The sequence below is a fragment of the Rhipicephalus sanguineus genome, chromosome 6 (genome assembly GCF_013339695.2).
Source record: "Rhipicephalus sanguineus isolate Rsan-2018 chromosome 6, BIME_Rsan_1.4, whole genome shotgun sequence".
In the NCBI taxonomy this organism is placed as follows: Eukaryota; Metazoa; Arthropoda; class Arachnida; order Ixodida; family Ixodidae; genus Rhipicephalus; species Rhipicephalus sanguineus.
Window position 1 is genome coordinate 4818826 of NC_051181.1, and position 6355 is coordinate 4825180.

Genomic DNA, 6355 nt, shown 5'->3' on the forward strand with positions numbered 1-6355 from the left:
AGAGATAACGCCGCCTACAGCGATATCGCTGGAAAGTTCGATAGCGCCTGTATAAAAGCCGACACGTTTGACTGCTTGTCAGTTGATCGACGGTCGACGCTCTGTTCGCCGCTATCAGCGTATTGCTGTAGTTTGACTTTCAGTTTCCCGGCCACAAGTTCGGCCAAATAAACAGTTTCATCTCGGATGTCCTGACTGCTGTCTTCGTCGACGTCACGACCACGTGACAATATGATGCGTTGCGCGTCAGTAGCGATGCAGGTAATCCTGTAAACACGAAGAAATAATTCAGCACCGGGCCATAACAGCACGTCGCCACGGCTGCTGACTAAGTGTGGTCTGTTCCATCGATGTCACGCTTCTTTTCTAGGCGTTTCCGGGTGACGTTGGGGTCACGTTGTTTGGTGTAAACTTCTCGGTCGTTTCCATCAGTGTGGTATCGGTCTCTTAATATGTTGCGTTGTGCGTGAGTAGCGATGCAAGTAATCCAGTAAACATGAAGAAAGCATTCAGCACCGGCCCATAACAGCACGTCGCCACTGCTGCTGAGTAAGTGTGGTGTGTTCCATCGATTGCAGGCTCCTTTTGTAGGCATTTCGTGGTGACGTAGGGTTCACGTTATTTGGTGTTATCTTCTCGGTCGTTTCCAGCAGTGTGGTTTCGGACTCATAATATATTGCGTTGCGTGTGAGTAGCGATGCAGGTAATCCAGTAAGCATGAACAAAGCATTCAGCACGAGCCCATAACAGCACGTCGCCACTGCTGCTGAGTAAGTGTGATGTGTTCCATCGACGTCAGGCTGCTTTTTTAGGCATTTCGTGGTGACGTAGGGGCCGCGTTGTTTGGTGTAATCGACTCGGTGGTTTCCAAGAGTGTGTTGCCGGTATCTTGATATGTTGCAATGCGCGTCAGTAGCGATGCAGGTAATCCTGTAAACACGAAGAAATCACTCAGCACAGGGCCATAACAGCACGTCACCACTGTTGCTGAGTAAGTGTGGTCTGCTCCATCGATGTCCGGCTCCTTTGATAGGCGTTTCGTGGTGACGTAGGGGTCACGGTGTTTGGTGTCATCTTCTCGGTGGTTTCTAGCAGTGTGGTTCCGTTCTCTTGATATGTTGCGTTGCTCGTCAGTAGCGGTGCAGGTAATCCTGTAACAGAAATTATTCAGCACCGGGGCATAACAGCACGTCGTCACTGCTGCTGAGTAAGTGTGGTCTGCTCCATCGATGTCCGGCTCCTTTGGTAGGCGTTTCGTGGTGACGTTGGGGTCACGTTGTTTGCTGTAATGTTCTCTGTAGTTTCCAGCAGTGTGGCTTCGGTCTCTTGATATGTTGCGATGCGCGTAAGTAGCGATGCAGGTAATCCTGTAAACACGAAGAAATCATTCAGCACCGGGCCATAACAGCCCGTCGAAACTGCTTCCGAGTTAGTGTGGTCTGTCCCATCGATGCCAGGCTCCTTTAGTAGGCGCTTCGTGGTGACGTTGAGGTCACGTTGTGTGGTGTAATCTTCGCGGAATTTTCCAGCAGTGTGTTTCCGGTCTCTTGATATGCTGCGTTGCGCGTCAGTAGAAATGCAGGTAATCCTGTAAACACGAAGAAATGATTCAGCACCGGGCCATAACACGCACGTCGCCACTGCGGCTGAGTAAGTGTGGTCTGTTCCATCGATGTAAGGCTCCTTTTGTAGGCGTTTCATGGTGACGTAGCTGTCACGTTGTTTGGTATAACCTTCTCGGTAGTTTCCAGCAGTGTGGTTTCAGTGTCTTGATACGTTGTGTTGCGCGTCAGTAGCGATGCAGCTAATCCTGTAAACACGAAGAAATCATTCAGCACCGGGCCATACAGCACGTCGCAACTGCTTCTGAGTTAATGTAGTCTGTCCCATCGATGCCAGGCTCCTTTTGTAGGCGTTACGTGGTGACGTAGTCGTCACGTTGTTTGGTGTAATCTCGGTAGTTTCCAGCAGTGTGGTTCCGGTCTCTTGATATGTTGCGTTACGCGCCAGTAGCGATGTGGTAATCTTGTAAATACGAAAAAATAATTAAGCACCGGGCCATAACAGCACGTCGCCGCTGCTGCTGCGGGGTGTTCCATCGATGCCAGGCTCCTTTTACAGGTGTTTCGTGGTGACGTTGGGGTCACGTTCGTTTGTGTAATCTCGGTAGTTTCCAGCAGTGTAGCTCCGGTATCTAGATATTGCGACCAGGTGTTTTGAGCCAGCAAGCCGTGGCAACCCGAAAAGGCGAGGAAGACGAAGGCGAGGAGCGCTAGCCGTTGGATCGTGTCTGTCATTCGCGTCTTGGTGTTCCCGTGTTCTCGCCCCTACAACGCCTATTCGCAATGCCCACGAACTATGGGTGGCGCGCCGTGCTTTTCAAGATGGCGCCAGGAGGAGTCTCAAACCGTTTGCTAGCATAGGAAGTGATAGGACGTGCGGCCGTACGGCCCGTGCCACTTTTACCGTATGAAGTCATGAGCTGCGCTGAAATCGATATCAGATTAATATACTTGTCCAAACCACGGAAAGGGCTATGTACTCGCCACCTAATTGTTAGCTGCAGTGTGATCTCGTGCATGACGATGCTTCGCGAAATCCTGTGCGTGCTACCTAAAACTGCATGAACTAGAATTGACGTATGAGCTGAACGGCACTCCGAGGTAGTAGGTACCGGGACTGCCTGGCGGATTTGCGGCAGAAGTAGGCCGCCAGCGAGTCGCGCCATCGCTGCGGCTCGGGGCCATACGTTTAACGTGGTGATCAGGGGCGTAGCCAAGGGTTGGGGTGTTCAACCCCCCCCCCCCCCCCCGAAATTTTTCAGTTTTGCTTGCGTATATACACGCACTCGTACAAACGCGCGCACGAACATACACAAAGTATGGTTGAACCCCCCCCGAAAAAAAATTTTCTGGCTACGCCCCTCGTGGTGATTGTTTGCAAACATAATAAGCCGTCGTCATCACTTGCGGAGTCGGGAACGCGGAGTTACGTCTTCAACGGAACACAAGCATTTAACATCCCATTCAGTAGCGCTTGTGTCACAGCCATGCTGATACTCTAGCCGTGTGTAATTCACTTCACTCGCATGTTGCAGGTTCGATCAGCACGATCGAAGCATGAATATCGAAAATAATGCACACGTATGTTTTTCGAAACGTCGAAGAAGTTAGCCGAGCGGCGTGGATTGTGGCCGTGACTGCACGTTCCATCGCTCTAACCATTTCGCTTCGCTGGTAGAGCTCGAGCGTGTTGGCGGCATGCGGCGCTCCATAACATCCACAATAATTGTGATACATGCAATGCACAAGAGGAACTATGCTCTTATTTTGATCTCGCTCAAGGATATTATACATTATTTACAATCAAAGTGACTTACCAGCGTGAAAGAACATTAACGCACGAGGGGACGTGAAGTGCAACTCTCCTCGTGAGTTAGCAGCTGGTGGTTCATCGTCGCTGTCACTCTCGGTGCTTTCACAGTCTACTGCGTCCATTGAAAAATCCTCGTCGTCAAGATGGTTTCTTTCAACATCACTGCTGAAAGCAATCCGAAGAATTTCCTCCGCCGAACGACTTTGATCACTTCGCGTCAGAGGGGTGGCCAGAAATGTTTTTCGTGGGGGGGGGGGGGGGGTTCAACCATACTTTATGTATGTTCGTGCGTGCGTTTGCATGTGCGCGTGTATATTGTCACGTGGTCGTGACGTCGACAAAGCCAGCAGTCAGCACGTCCGAGATGAAACTGTTTATTTGGCCGAACTTGTGGCCGGGAAACTGAAAGTCAATCTACAGCAATACACTGATAGCGGCGGACAGAGCGACGACCGTCGATCAACTGACAAGCGATCAAGTGCGACGGCTTTTATACAGGCGCTATCGAACTTTCCAGCAATATCCCTGGTGGCGGCGTTATCTCTAGACAAAGCTGGAACATTCGCGTGCGGGGCGCAATCTTAACAAACCGATCTACTACAATCGCGACGCTTCTAGAACACTACTACGCGAACAGCGTCGAGCGTGATAACCGTCCCTACCGGTCAAAACCGAATACATCAAAACAAGACAGGAAGTGGGCGTGGCATTGCCCCTCTCTGAAAAAGCGTCGTTCCGATGCTTGTGAAAGAGCATAGAAGAGAAAAAAAAGCAAGTGCATACACAAATAAATTACAACAAAGGAAAAAAATAGTCCCCAGGCTCGCTAACGTGCAAAAAACGGCTTAAGGCGCACGACATGGACGACTTCAGGTCGCGCACGGCGCCGCTGAGAGTTCGTAATGCCGTCAGGGACAACCTCATAGTCGAGTGCGCCGAGGCGTCGAAGTACTCTGTACGGTCCGAAGTATCGTCGAAGAAGCTTCTCGCTAAGTCCTCGTCGGCGTATTGGTGTCCATACCCATACACGGTCAGCGGGTTGGTATTCCATGTGGCGTCGTCGAAGGTTGTAGCGGCGGCTGTCAGTCGTCTGCTGGTTCTTGATCCGTAGTCGGGGGAGCTGTCGTGCTTCTTCAGCGCGCTGTAGGTAGGTGGTCACGTCGATGTTTTCCTCGTCGGTTACGTTTGGTAACATAGCGCCGAGCGTCGCTGCGGGGCTCCGTCCGTAGACCAACTTGTATGGCGTCATCTGCGCCGTTTCCTGTACGGCCGTGTTGTACGCGAAGGTCACGTACGGAAGGATGGCGTCCCACGTCTTGTGTTCGACGTCGACGTACATGGCTAGCATGTCGGCGATGGTCTTATTTAGACGCTCGGTGAGGCCGTTGGTCTGGGGGTGGTACGCGGTGGTGCGGCGGTGGCTTGTGTGGCTGTATTCCAAGATCGCCTGAGTTAGGTCAGCCGTGAACGCCGTACCTCTGTCGGTGACGAGAACCTCTGGGGCGCCGTGTCGAAGGACGATGCTCTCAACGAAGAACTTGGCTACCTCAGCGGCACTGCCTTTGGGCAGGGATTTTGTTTCGGCGTAGCGGGTGAGGTAGTTGGTAGCCACGACGATCCATTTATTTCCGCAAGTCGACGTTGGGAACGGCCCCAGGAGGTCCATCCCGATCTGCTGGAATGGTCGCCGAGGAGACTCGATCGGCTGAAGGAAGCCTGCTGGTCTTGTGGGCGGTATCTTCCGTCGCTGACAGTCTCGGCACGTCCTTACGTAGCGAGTGACGTCGGCGGCAAGGCGCGGCCAGTAGTACTTTTCCTGTACTTGTGCGAGCATTCGGGAAAGTCCGAGGTGTCCGGCCGTTGGGTCGTCGTGCAGGGCAAGCAAAATTTCTGGTCGCAGTCCCGAAGGTACAACGATAAGGTAGCTGGCTCGGGCCGGAGAGAAGTTCCTCTTTAGGAGGACGTTGTTTTTCAAGGAGAATGATGCCAATCCTCGTCTGAATACTTTTGGGACAACGATGGTCCTGCCCTCCAGGTATTCCACTAGACCCTTCAGTTCCGGGTCGGCTCGCTGTCGTTCGGCGAAGTCTTCGGTACTTATGGCTCCCAAGAAGCTGTCATCATCCTGGTCGTCGGGTGTTGGTGGGACGACGGGGGCACGAGACAAGCAGTCGGCGTCGGAGTGTTTCCTTCCAGACTTGTACATGACAGTAATGTCAAGTTCTTGAAGTCTTAGGCTCCACCGTGCGAGGCGACCTGAAGTGTCCTTCAAGTTAGCTAGCCAACACAAGGCGTGATGGTCGCTCAGAACTTTGAAGGGCCTGCCGTAGAGGTAGGGGCGAAACTTTGACGTAGCCCAGATGATGGCGAGGCACTCCTTTTCTGTTGTGGAATAGTTGACCTCTGCTTTACACAGCGACCGGCTAGCATAACTCATAACCCTTTCCAGTCCGCCCGACCTAGCCCAGATGATGGCGAGGCACTCCTTTTCTGTTGTGGAATAGTTGACCTCTGCTTTAGACATCGACCGGCTAGCATGACTGATAACCCTTTCCAGTCCGCCCGCCCGCTGCACAAGGACGGCGCCGAGTCCTATGCTCCTTGCATTGGTGTGAATCTCCGTATCGGCGTATTCGTCGAAATGCGCAAGTATCGGAGGTGTCTGCAGGCGTCGTTTCAGATCATGAAATGCTTTGACTTGCGCTGTTTGCCACCTGAATTCGACGTCGGTCTTCGTGAGCTGCGTTAGTGGCTCGGCGATCCGTGAAAAGTCTTTGACAACGCGTCTGTAATAGGCGCACAAGCCGAGAAATCGGCGCACGGCCTTCTTGTCGGTGGGTGGCGAGAAAGCGGCGATGGCAGCTGTTTTCTGCGGGTCTGGGAGCACTCCAGCCTTGCTGATCACGTGACCCAAAAACAAGAGCTCCTCGTACGCGAAGCGGCACCTTTCTGGATTCAGGGTGAGCCCGGAGTTATTGAT

At 52.6% G+C, this 6355-nt stretch overlaps 1 long non-coding RNA gene across 2 annotated transcripts; it reads right to left on the minus strand.

Annotated features, from left to right (window-relative positions):
* Positions 1 to 267: 267 nt before the first annotated feature.
* On the minus strand, positions 268 to 1800 carry LOC125758908 (uncharacterized). 2 transcript variants are annotated; one of them, XR_007416455.1, is made up of 2 exons: positions 1734 to 1761; positions 268 to 411 (listed from the first exon to the last, which is right to left on the minus strand). It is a non-coding gene; the product is annotated as an uncharacterized LOC125758908 (long non-coding RNA). The 2 variants fall into 2 exon arrangements; XR_007416454.1 differs by lacking the exon at positions 268 to 411 and adding an exon at positions 904 to 1074 and having other exon boundaries at positions 1734 to 1800.
* Positions 1801 to 6355: the final 4555 nt, after the last annotated feature.